Here is a 13,720-nt window from a genome sequence, read left to right on the forward strand (position 1 = left end):
GAACAGGGATTTTACAGTTAATAATAAAAGAAGCACATTAATTACAAATAAAATAAAAAGGAACAAAAATAATACAGACCATCATAACAGAAAGAAGGAAATAAATAAAATTTTTACACTAAATGAAGATTAAAATTACATATTTGAAACTACCAGACATTAAAAATAAAGTATTTTTAAGTCATTAAGGCTGCAGTTAAAAATATTTGCAGAATTTTTATGACAGTTGTTGCAGATTTCATAAAGTGGTGAATGTTTGAGTACATTAGTACGAGGAGAAATTGATAATTTGGTTATAAATTGCTGGCAGTCGGCCAAATTACGTACAATTTTAAAAAGAAAGATCTACGAAAAGTATTTCCATCTAGTTTCAAGGCTAATAAAGGAATATCTACTTAAAAGGTCCTTATGTGGATATCCCATTTGAGGATAGTAGCCATCAGATTTAAAATTTAAAAATTTTAAAAATCGACGCTGAATCGATTCCAGTTTATTAATGTGGACACCACTGTGCGGAGACTATACAGGAAAGGCATATTCAAATTTCGGTCTAACGTAACTAAAGTAAAGAAGCTTTATGACATCTAAGCTTGAAAAATCAGGCAGTTGCGAACTATAAATCCATGTGTTCTATTAGCTTCGAAGACAGTTTTTCATTAAATACAACTCCCAGGTCTCGAAATGTTTTCGGTCTTGAAACATAATGCGATTGAACTTGTTGGAGAAAGACATGACATTACATTTTTCCGTATTTAACATTATCCTGCTATTATTACACCAATATTTTATATTAAGGTTTCGTTGAAGCTGAATACAGTCATTAATGTTGCGAACTGAGCTGTATATTTTCACATCATCGTCATAAAGAAGAAAATTTACATTTAAGTTGTTAACTAAATCGTTAATGAATATAATGAATAGTAAAGGGCCAAGAATGGAACCTTGAGGAACTCCTGATGTAGCGACATAATCAATCGATTTATACCCATTATAAACTATAAACTGTTTTCTGTTGTCTAAATAAGATTTGAAGAAATTTATTGAGGCTCCTGATACGCCAAACATATCAAGCTTCATAAAATTGAGTGATCAAGCCTATCAAACGCCTTGCTGAAGTCCGTATATATGATATCAGTTTGTAAATTGTTGCCTATAGAATCGGCTATAAATTGCATAACACTGATCAAGTTAGTGACAGTAGAACGTCCTTTCATAAAACCATGCTGACAGGGTGTTATCATATTAGAGATGTTATAATAAATATAGTTATGAAGTAATATTTCAAAAACTTTACAAAAATTACGTATAATGGATATAGGACGAAAATTAGTAATGTTTAGGTGGATAGGTGTAGGTTGATTACGGCTACATTTTAAAAATATTTTGAAATATATAGGATGTCCAGGAAAAGCGTACCATATCAAAGTTATGTACTTTTAAATGGAACATCCTGTATTTTACTGTATTTTTGAAAGCATCGTAAAAAATAGGTGAACTTTATTAAAAGTTCTTCACTGCATACCTAGGATTCTTTGTGAGATATTTCAATTTTAGTGAAAATGCAGGCTTAACGTAGAAATTTAATATTAGCAATAAAAAAGAGAGAGAGAGTGTGCTTTAGATCCTTGAAGTTATGAAATATATTTTTCGTCACTTAGTATTGTACAGGGTGTTCAAAAAATTGCTGAATACTTCTTTCAACTTTAAACAGCAGTAACTTGGTTATTTTAAATGGGACACCAGTATATTTTTACTTTGGAAGTTAGGAAAACTCTATCAAACTGTGTATAGATACCTCCATACCTATCTCTAAGGGTATTGGAGATATTTGTGCAGTTTCGTTTTTTATCGAATATCAACGTGTCTTTATCGAGGTCTATATTGAATTGGTAAAGCGTCAATCATGACAATATTCAAGAAAGTTTTTTATTAAAAAAATATTACTTTATAAGCCGAACAATTATAAAAAGTTATTCATTTTGTGTAAATATGTTTGTTGTACGTGTCAGAAACTTTTCCAAAAAAAAAAATAAAAAATTTAAATTAATTTTTATTTTTAATTTTCTTTTAAATGTAAACAACATCTAATGTAAAATTGTGGGAAAAGTCGAGAAAAATTCTTCTTTTATTTTAATAATGATTACGTAAGATTTAAGACCAATCTAATATTGAATTGTTACAAATTCATAAATTTCAAATGTGTTTTTGACATTTGACACAGTGATATTCACTTTGATAGGTTTGATTGTATGATGAAAATGTTAAAAAAAAGCGCATTAAGTTTTACACATTTATTTTTTAAAACGACAGAAAATGCAAATACACCAAAATTATAACATAAAATAACTGCACAAAAAAGTAAATGCTTTGGGAGGGATGAGGTGACACTTTAACAGCAAATTTTCAAAATTTGGCTTCAATTTAGTTAGGTTTTGTTTGTAGTCGGCAATTAAATTATGGTACAAGAAATTTTCTGAATTGTAGGTAACTTTATTATTCTTACACCAGTTTTTGAATTGATTGTGTTTCGATTTCATATTGACTTTTTTTGTAATACTAATTAGGTGGAATCTTTTCATAATCTAATGATGAATCTGATAAATGCATGTTAATATTGAATTCGATAATTTAAAATAAATAATAAATTAGGGACATAAATATAAAAACATACAAATTTGGTACAATTTTCAAAAAATGCTTAATTAGTAGGTACTTTTATCGATTTTAGGGAAAATTGTGGACTTAACGATAAAAAATTAACAGATTTTCTACACTGTAGAGCGTAGAAAAAAGTGTTTTTAATATCTACGTGTAAAAAGTGATTAATGTAATAAATTCATTTTATTTTTTCTCCTTTCCACGAGAAAATAATATTTCGGGTAAGTTAATTTCAAGTTATATTCTACGTTTATATAAATCCCGTTAATTGGGAAAATTTACGTAATGCGTAGGTATACTTAATTAAAATTAATACACTTATTTAAATTTATAAATTTGATACCTACTACTAATGTAACTGTACAATTTGCTGGCATTTTTTTATATACATGTATATTGACCCAACATTCTATACATTTTCAATCATTGTTTTTGTGTATTGCTATGAAATTGTAAGACAAAGTATTGGACATTGTGATCTATATTATTTTATTTCTAATTACAAAAAATAAAGGATATAAGCGAGGTAGAATGTTGAGCGAATATTTCTAAACATATTTTTTATTTGAAAATATGATTAGTTAGCTGTACTACGTCATATTTTATTTCGCCAGTTTTCTTCCATTCAATTTAATAGGCTCTAATTTAATTCTAATTGTTAGCATGTAAACAGTATTTAATGATTTTTAAATGTCGAGTATCGTGTTAAACAAATATTTTTTAAATTTTATGAAATATACCTGAATTAAAATTACGGCATAAATGAAAATCCTTTTTTCAATCATTTCTTCTCGTCATAGGTATATAAACTTTAAGTTCAATTTACATCAACTGTGACGATGCAAATTATAAATAATTATTAGTTTAGTCGCCTACATTTTCGAAGAACCACTTTTTTTATTATTACATTCACATAAATTAGGTATATACTGATTAAAAAAAAAACATTTCTAATTGTTGTACTCGTTTTTGACATTTTTCAAGTGACATCTTGTTATTTTAGGTTTATTGGGAATGTAATTCTGTGCCAGCCGGGACAAATAGCTCGGAAAAATTGGAAAATTTAGCGTTTTTTTTAAATTCATTACTCTGCCATTTTTTAAGTTGTAGAGCTGACTATGCACAAAAGTAGTGAATTATACCTATGTGCTTTAAGTGTATACAAAGCAGGCGTTGTCGGACCATTAGTTTTGACACAATTGCAATTTGAATTTTTTGGTGCATCATTTTGCAAAACTTCTGGACCTATTTGGCATCATTTTATCGGAAAATTAGAATATACGTTTTGTATTATAAGTATTATACTTCTACTTATAAAATCCGGCTGAAAATTGAAAATCGGACCACCCTCAACGCATCCAGAAATTTTGCAAAATAGTGCACCAAAAAATTCAAATTGGAATTGTGGTCCGACAGCGCCTGATTTGTGCACATTTAAAGTACATATAATTCACTACTTTTGTGCACAGGGTCTGCTCTACGACTTAAAAAATGGTGGAGTAATGAAATTTTAAAAAAACGATAAATTTTCCAATTTTTCTGGATTTTCTTCGTTTCTAATTATTCGATTGGATCGATCGACCTCTCGTTTTATTCGAATTTCGATTCTCTACAAATTGTCTGTTTATAGCATTCAGATTTCTTCTTCAGTTTAGGTTTTATAAGCAAAAAAAGTAAAAAATGCGTTTTTTGCATAAAAATGTTTATAAAAAATTAATTAATGGTAAATTGGGGTAGGAAACATATAAGCATACCTGTATATCTACAGAGTGTCTTTTATATGATGGCGCAGTCTGTTCGCTATTAGTATTTTTGTCACAAAATTTATTGTTATACTGATTGGGCTTATTTACACAAAAGAACTAAGTATTTTAAATTATAGACCCCAGAAATTATTATTCTTTAATTCAACTTATTCCTGACACAATTAGTAAGTGTGCTGTGGATGTACCTGATGTGCCGATAAAAAAATTCCAATCAATTAATAAGTGTCAACGTGATATGCGCGAGAAAATAAAATCTTTAATGAATGGATTAACTGAGATGGTCTGGACTTGACATATTTATTATTAAAATCTAGATAATAATGTAGCATTTACAGGTGTGGAAATGTCTTGTTTGATGTACTATAAACAAATGAAAATGTATTTCCTTCAACAGAAATATCTTATAAACGTAGAGTTGAAGGTACTCTTATAAGATTTAATACTAACATTAATAAAACAATATTCAGAAATAGAAGAGTCCAGTGGCGGCTTTTGGATGAGTTTTATGAGAATACTACATGCAGATTGTTGATACTGACACTTCGCAATTAACAATTAGTATTTTTTACAAGCAGCATTAAAATACGAAGATAAAATCGAATAGATAAAACGAGAAATATCACCAATAGGTGCATAAGTATTAAACACACGCATAAAATAACTGGCGAAACCCAGAAGACTAAATTTATGTTTGATTTAATCTTCATACTGATCGCATGTAACCTACCATTTGATATAGTATTTTATTGCTACTGGAATAAATACAACCCCGAATGGAAATTACCATGTCGGACCATCTTGGAAGTAGATAATTAAATTATGCAAATATTACATCAGTAGATGTCGAACGGTCGTTCTCTTCAGATTAAGATGTTTATCACCGTCGCGAATAAGTTTCGCTGAAACAAGGGTAGAAACATACCTGATGATGCGATCTATAATGGATTCCATCCAGATTATGGAACCGATGTCAACAATGCGTATAATAATTTACGTGTTTCACAATGATACAATGACAAAAATCTTATAATCATTGTTCACTTTATTTTATGTTGGCTTTTGAAAAAACTTCACATTGTGTCAACTTGTCAGTTTATCATTCCATTTTGAGTTAATTTTATCAGTTAATATTTATTTGTGGTATTCTATAGAATAATAAAAATTAAGTTTTTTCAGAAATGTTTCTATATCTTAAAAACTAACAATTTTAGATATAGAACATGCTTAATAAAAGTTGAAGTGAACCGATATGTGAATAAAATAGGATAATAAAATACAGGGTGCCCCATTTGAAAAATTTTAGAAAATCAAGTTTAAACTTTCTAAAAATTATCGTATTATAAAATATGCCCTGTATATAATATCGATATTAGCTAATATAGGAGTCTTTGCCTAAGATTTGCCTATAACTCTCAAATATTTTTGCTCCAAGTGTTAGTAGTTAAAAGTTAATACAACTTCTTTGAGGTCATGTTTTTTCCAAAATTCGAAGAGTTTTCTACATAACTTGGCAACCCCGCAGTAAAATGTTAAACTGTTTATATTGCCATATATAGAACTTTCTCAGAAATCCATATGTTTATAACTATATGGGGTGTTCCATTTAAAATATGTAATATTTGGCGTGTCCCGTTTTTACTCATTATCCTGTATGTATCAAATTAATTTTGCAGTTTGGGTTTCTTGATTCTGTATAACTTTTATATAAACTTTTTTCTGTATTATGAATAATAAGGGAGTTATTTTACTTTCTCACACTAATGGCCCACCCTGTATAATATAAAGTATTTAAGGTCTACAGATAAATCATAGAGGAGGAAATCACTATATTTTGGCCTATAAATAGGTCTCTTAGGCAATAGCATATCTTGAAAGTAGATGAGTCAGTGACAAAAACATTTTTTAGCACATTATTCTTAACTTTTAACAAAGAAGTTTTAGTGATATACATTTTTAATCACTTCCAATATTATTTTAGCAATAGAATAGTTAGTGCTAACGTTCCCATTCTTCCACTGGATTTTTGTTTCATGTTTTTAAACATAAAATCTAATAATAAAATGAAAAATATCATAACCATGGTTTAGGTATAAAAATGTAATAAGTAATTTTTGTTTCAAAATTCTTTCTGTTGTTCTTAAGACTTCTGAATCTTAAAAGATAGATATATGTAATAAACGATCGGAATGGCATTGAAGGGTAGGATACAGATTGATTAAATTATGGAAGTTTCAAACAAACAACGATCTAGAAAAGTAATGGTAGACATAAGAAACGGAAGTTCAGAACGAATCAGCCAGCCAGGTTATTCTGTAGGGACGGAATGAGGAAGCAGTTTTATAAATCGAATAAATAAATTAATCATTCATATCGAATTGAAATTATGTTATTTCATTTCTGCCAAAAAATGTACGTATAAAAATACCGTGTACATAGAATTGCCATTATTGCTATCCAAAGTTGCTTCGCTCAGCCGCTAGCTGGTGTAATATACTATTATTACCGGCAAACCGTTAGCAATGCACATATGTATTTATAAGAGGGCAAAAATTTTAGAGTTTTTTTTGAAATATTTTAAAAATTCATTATGAGCGGAGCCAAACTGATGTCAGATTTAGTTTTGCGGACCAAAATAGATAGAAATACCATGGTTTAGTCCGTCGAGCATAACTTTTTTTTATTTGTGGATCAGTGTTTTGAATTTCATTAACTTTGAAAACTAAAAAGTTTTGATAGCTAAAGAGGTTTTTTATGCAATTTTTCAAAATAAAAACACAAGTTACAAGCAAATTTCCCAAAATTGCATTAATTTCGTTCATCGTTCATACCCATCCATTCGTCGTTCGCATCTATCGTAAAGACGATCTATCTCGAATCCTGATCATAGATATTAGTCCAGCCGATATCTGTTTCGAGATGGATGTTTTATATAGTAACGCTAATTTGTGTTGGAAATAGTTCTAAATATTATGTAAAATGATAATTGCGATATGCACCAAAGGGTATAAAAATTGAGAGCTCAAAATAATCATTGGATGTACCGTGAGAGAAAATTGAAATATAAGTATAATTCTGTATTTTTTTAATTAACAATTGAATTGTGTGAAATCTACCTGGCCGATTTCGATGAAAAAATTCCTGCAATACTACCATATCATGAAGTACTCAGCACCATACTATTGATATGGCCGCTCTAAAGTCAAAGTCCGAAATAAATTCATGAAAATCTATTCTCACGAATTTTTTTTCGGTCTATACTGTATTGAAGCAACAATAATGCACATACAAATTTCGGACCAATTTTATTTTGAAGAGAATCTCAAAACGAAACTTTTTTCCATTGACTATTTTCTCTAATATCAATATTCTCCGAGTTATACATGAAAGAAATGAGAAAAATGCACCGTTTTAAATTTTTTTTTACATTTTCTTGCGCTAACAATTATGCACAACTTTTTCAGCGGGCGCATATCGCAATTATCATTTTACATAATATTTAGAACTATTTCCAAAAAAAAAACTAGCGTTACTATTTGAAACATTTATACAACCTACTTTTAAAACAGATATCGACTGGACTATATATTTTTCATCAATGTAGGAAGGAAAACCTGCTACCCCCTGCGTCATAATTTAGTTGAGTATTAAATGATCTGAAATGTATTTTCCAGGTACATAACGTAGAAGTGGAAATAAGGGTTTTGTAATATCCGGAGGCGAGGAGGGTGTCTGTTATGACGAACAAGTTTAATCAAGAGGGGCTACGACATTATCTTAAAAAAGCAGACAACAGACATGGATTCACAGCGATTCCTTTTTTTCAGTTTAATAGCAGGTACATTTTAACTTGCTTATAATCAAAATTTAATTTTTTGTTTGAGAATTAATATTAATAAATTCTCATTATTTGATTACATATGCGCTTTTATTGTTTTATATTCGCCTACATACAAATGAGGGTCAAAAAGTGGACAAATTTGTTGGCGCCAATAGGATTGAAAAGGAAAAACTTTGCTTGGAGGCTGACGAAATGTACAATTTAATAATCATGTGATGTGTTGCCGTGTCAACGTTCATCAGTTTTATAATTTTATAGATGCTTTACAATTTTAAAATTCAACAAAATATATTTTAAATACTTACCCATGGTGCTAAATAATTCAAATGACTTCCAACTTGTTTGTATTTTCATTAAACCTGAATAACTCTAATTTATTTTAAAATTAAATGTAACATTGTTTTGTTTAATGTTTAAATATCCAATATTTGATGATTTATATTTATTTGATGCATTCATGGATAAATTTAATAATCCATTATGCGTAATTTAATTAAATCCATGGAATATATTTACGAGAGATTCAGATCTAGAGTTCCTTTGAATCTTTTAAATTTACGTAATTTAAAAAGGGAAAATTATGACGGTAAAATGACGCAAAATGAAAACATTGGGTCTAGAACTATTAAACGTCAGTTGCAGAACTTTCCATACAGTAATAACAGATCCAAAAATATCTTGCTACAAAACATTCTGAAGGTTGGCGTAGATTAGGTACACTTGAGAGATAAGTGGGTAAATATGTATAGTATCAAAAAAAATTTATCTATTGTGAAAACACCTTGTTATTATAGTTACACCAATTATTGTTTGATTTGTACTAAATATACATATACAGAGTGTTAATGAACTTATGACAAAAATTTAAATGGGTGAAAAAGGAGCAAAACTGAGTTTACTGTCTCGTCCTGCCTGTGGTCAAGACCTAAAAGGATACACAGCTCTAAAGCTGCCATAAATATAACAAAAGCTCCTAAAGCTTACCGTACCGGCAGTCTAAGGAGGCCGTACACATACAGATTTAAGTGGTTTAGCCCAGTGTGTAAAAATACAGTGAAATTTAGACACTAGAGTAACAGACTCGGCAGTGCCAATCAAAAACATATGTACGAGGTTCAGTCGATAATTTCTCAGACAAAAACATTTTAAATCATACTCACTTTTATAAACTTTTAAGATAAAGCCAAGTGCAAGTGCCCAAGTGAGTTTTAGGTTGAAATTAGAGCATGGAGCATTATTCCGAAACCAAGCCAAATCTCGACATCAATGGAGCGACAGCATCCAAGCGTCCGTTGAGATTGGTGAGAAGGGGTAGATGCCTGAGCTATCTGTTAATTTTCAAATTACTCAGGAGCGGCTAAATTCTGAGATTCTTAAATTAGCAGTGCTTCCATTAGCGCGGATACAGGCATGGCACCGAGCGCGTCCAATTTTGGCAAATATTTTCCCAAATTTCAGGTATTCCCCTAATAATGTCAGCAGCTTCAAGTGTACGAATTCGCAATCCTTCCACCGTACCGTAATTGGAGTATTGCTAAACCAATGACTTCAAGTGACTCCAAAGACAAAAGTCCATTGGAGTTAGATCGGGTGACCGAGGTGACCACGGCACAGAACCAAAGCGTCCAATCCACTTCTGAGGAAACATTTCATTCACAAACATAAGCAGGAAAGTCTACTTGATTGGCACATTGCCGTAAAAACCATCTGCAAAAACGTATTCGTTGATCACAATTCGGGGGTAAAATCTGTACGAGATGAGGTTCCTACTTGCTGTGCGAGTCGTCGAGTACTAATTGTGGGGTTTTCGTAAAGATTTTCCAACACTGCATCTTCAATATTAAGGTTCACTTGCTGACCATGTGCTTTCCCTCGAGGAGTAACACTTCCTGTATCTCACAGCCGCTGAACACACTGTAAGATTGTATTTGAACATGGGGGGGTGACGTTGTGGTCATCGTTCCGAGTACAACCTAGTCGCCGCGAGCGATTTTTCTCCGGCTGCACCATACACTAACGCCATATTGACACGTTCGGAAATAGTAAATGCATTGTTTTCTCGGTTCGTTGTAAAACTAGTTTGTGCACAAACTATAAAATTAAGCAAAGTAAGAAATATGAATCTCGTTTTTAATGTAATTGGCACGCCATTCTAATTTTTTACTTTCACTATCGTGGAATTACAAAATAAAAACTTTTGTCTGGAATGTTTCACTTTTTAACACTGATGGGTCGATGGACGATGCTTAATATTTAATAATTAAGTGAATAATGAATTCAATACAAATACAAAATCAGTTGACTGCACAATTTTTTTGACAATGTATTTTCGTTGAATAAATGAACTTTAATTTACAAAAAAATTGCGAAGATAGAACTTTTTCGTATAAGGCTATTACAAATATCGTCAAGAAGCTGTAGTTTAATTTTTATAGATTATACACGCCACACCCTGTATGATACACTAGCCTAGTATCTAAATAATTACCACGTTGTTTCTTACAAATTCATATTATAGGTTCCATTTCAGGTGTGCTACGAAGTGGTAAAATTTTATATACTTATTTATTTAATGATATTTTGAATGGTTTTGGGAGCGTTTATTTGTTTGATTTATGTCTCAATAATAAATGGAAATAATTACTCGAAGAAAGGATATACGTGGAAACAGTCAGCCACCAATAATTTATTATTGAAACTCTTTCAGTGTCACACTGACGATATCATAAAATATAAGAGCAAATTGGTTATTAATCGCTATTAAAGTAGCAGACTATTTCTAGTTATTTTTGTGAAATATAATTTGAGTCCATTGTGTCGACACTTTATTTCACAGAGTATCCTATTTAAACTAGACGCTTGTTTGAAAAATAAATTAAAATCTCATGACAATCCTCTTCTACGTCAAAAGCATAACGGGAAATTCGTTATGAAAAAATAAAACTGATCCTTTGGAAGCAGAGAAGTAATTACTTACGTTAATAATTTCGCGTTCTATTGGTTTTCCTTTTTGAAACTTGGGGCAATTAAGGATATTAACAACAACTAGGTCACACACAATCATCATATAATAAAAAAAGTGTGTATAAAATTACTATATTATTGCAGTTTGACCGACAAACTGTCATAAATCTAGTTAAGCACTTTTAATACTAAGTATTGTTGTGTAATAGGGATACCAAATACCCTGCAAAACAGTTTTAGAATTATTCTTAAACTGTGCTAAGTTTAGTTTAGACTTAAAAAATAATAACTCAAAATTGATTTTGTGAGACATGATTATATCTAACTTTTTCATAGTTTGTACCTAATTGTTTTGTTTTTTCATATTTAAATCTTGTCTAAATCTTAAAAATTATTATCTTGTCGGTCCTATCGCTGATGCTAAGCTTTACATAAGATGGAGGAACAGAAAGCAAACGGTGACAAACAAGAGCAGGGAAAGAATTATAGTGCAAATTTCCACGTAATGTAATGTAATGTAATACAAGAAGACACGGGTGCATTGCTATTAAGAATGTAAACTGGACAGTTTTGTGAGCGATTTGTTATTAATTTTAATACTTAAATGCTTGTTATACAGTGTGTATCCAGCCAAATGGGATAAATTCAATAATAAATAAATGGGGGCGTGTTCGAAAAAACGCTCGGATACGGCGACTGGTATTTTTAGTTGCGCATTTTTTTCAACAAAAACTTTTTATACAGGGTGTGTCATATAACAGTGGTCAATACCAACTTTTTAATTTTAAGTACAACACCCTGTATATTATTCAATTTTTGGATTCTTCAGAAAATTCTAGACATATTTCATGTACAATGTCCTATATCTATCTGCAACTGTTTCGGAAATATTAAGGGTTTTCAGATTTATTGCAAAAATTAACATTAAAAAAAGAAAATATGGTTTATAGTTATTATACAACAACAACTACAACTATACGCGATTTATATTCAATATTCCCTTGTAAGTCTATCACGTACAGTATACAATGTTTTTTAATGACATACAGGGTAGGAAAGTCCCCATGGTTCATCGGCCGTAACGTGAGAGCGATAAAGTAAGTCATAGAAATCCATGCGATAGAGAAAGATGGCTATAATGAAGGCGTCTCATAGTCACCGCCCGTTTCGTCCTTCCACAAATAAGATCCACTTCCACTTGTAATTCTGCGACCGGTGGTCATCTTTGTTTTCGTCGTTTGTCTTTTATCTAATAAATGTAACTACTTATACAATTTCGACTCCGGTGTTCCGATATGTTAATACAATCCGTTAACAGAGGGCAGTACAACGCGTAACAAAGAAAACTTTTTTCAGTAGGTAGTAGATACCTCTGTTTGTAAATCTAGTGACCTTGTTTCCCCTACTGAGAAGTTATTCAAAGGAGTATAGTGCTCAGCTGCATTAAAAGTTCATTTAGTTGTTATTTAAGTATACTTTATAAAATTACTTAAAAATCTCAAGAAATAAAGCAAAATTTCCTATTTCCCCAATTCCAAAAAAATCTGTAGATCTGGCATCACTCTTTCTAGGGCTGCGCCTCACCTTAGACAAATTGTGCTGCCCTCTGTTAACGAATTTGTATTAACATATCGGAATACCGGAGTCGAAATTGTATAAGTAGTGTAGTGACATCTATTAAATAAAAGCCAAACGACGAAAACAAAGATGACCACCGGTCGCTGAATTACAAGTGGAAGGGGATCTTATTTGTGGAAGGGCGAAACGGGCGGTGACTATGAGACGCCTTCATTATAGCCATCCTTTTCTATCACACCGATTTCTATGACTTACTTTATAGCTCTCACGTAACGGCCCATGAACCATGGGAACTTTCCAAACCTGTATAAAATTCTAATACAAAATAAAGTGCATATCTTTCAGTGTAGAACTAGTAACGTCTGAATCAACCACTCTAACGTATTTAGCATCTTCAATAACCTTTTTTATTGGAAAAATTGCTGCTAAAATTTTATTTTAAAAGTCATCTTGAGGCCCTATGTATGAAAAACATAAAAACCATGGCCTATAAGAAAGAAATAATATTAATTTTTTTATGTTCTATCAGATCCTGAATTGATGATTCGCTATTCTGAAATTTTACCGTATTTTTCTGCGAGTAAACAAACAGCTTATCTGTAGAACTGTTTTCATAACTGCATATCTGTGACATACTCTTTTTTTAAAAACGCTTTATTGCGTTGTCGCTACTGAATTATGCATTGCCAAAGAAGCGTTGACAGTTTTTCCGAGACATAAATTGATGATCTTTTTTATTACCACGCGAGGCTTACGCTCTCTTACTCTCTAATTTAGATTCATGCGCGTTATTTTGTGATAGTTGTACCTCCGCAATTATTTAAGCTAAATAATCTCCTCAAAGTTCGAATAGAGGCCGACTTATGCATAGAAATTTTGTTGTTGAAGTTATTTGAATATCAAATGCAAAGAAGAG

The 13,720-nt window shown here is 30.9% G+C and overlaps 1 protein-coding gene across 1 annotated transcript in view; it reads right to left on the bottom strand.

The window, feature by feature from the left end:
* Positions 1 to 13,720, bottom strand: part of LOC108911157 (prolactin-releasing peptide receptor-like) — a 94,441-nt gene that overhangs the window by 37,508 nt on the left and 43,213 nt on the right. The window lies entirely within an intron of this gene.

Source organism: Anoplophora glabripennis, unplaced genomic scaffold (assembly GCF_000390285.2).
Source record: "Anoplophora glabripennis isolate ALB-LARVAE unplaced genomic scaffold, Agla_2.0 scaffold239, whole genome shotgun sequence".
NCBI classification, from domain to species: Eukaryota; Metazoa; Arthropoda; class Insecta; order Coleoptera; family Cerambycidae; genus Anoplophora; species Anoplophora glabripennis.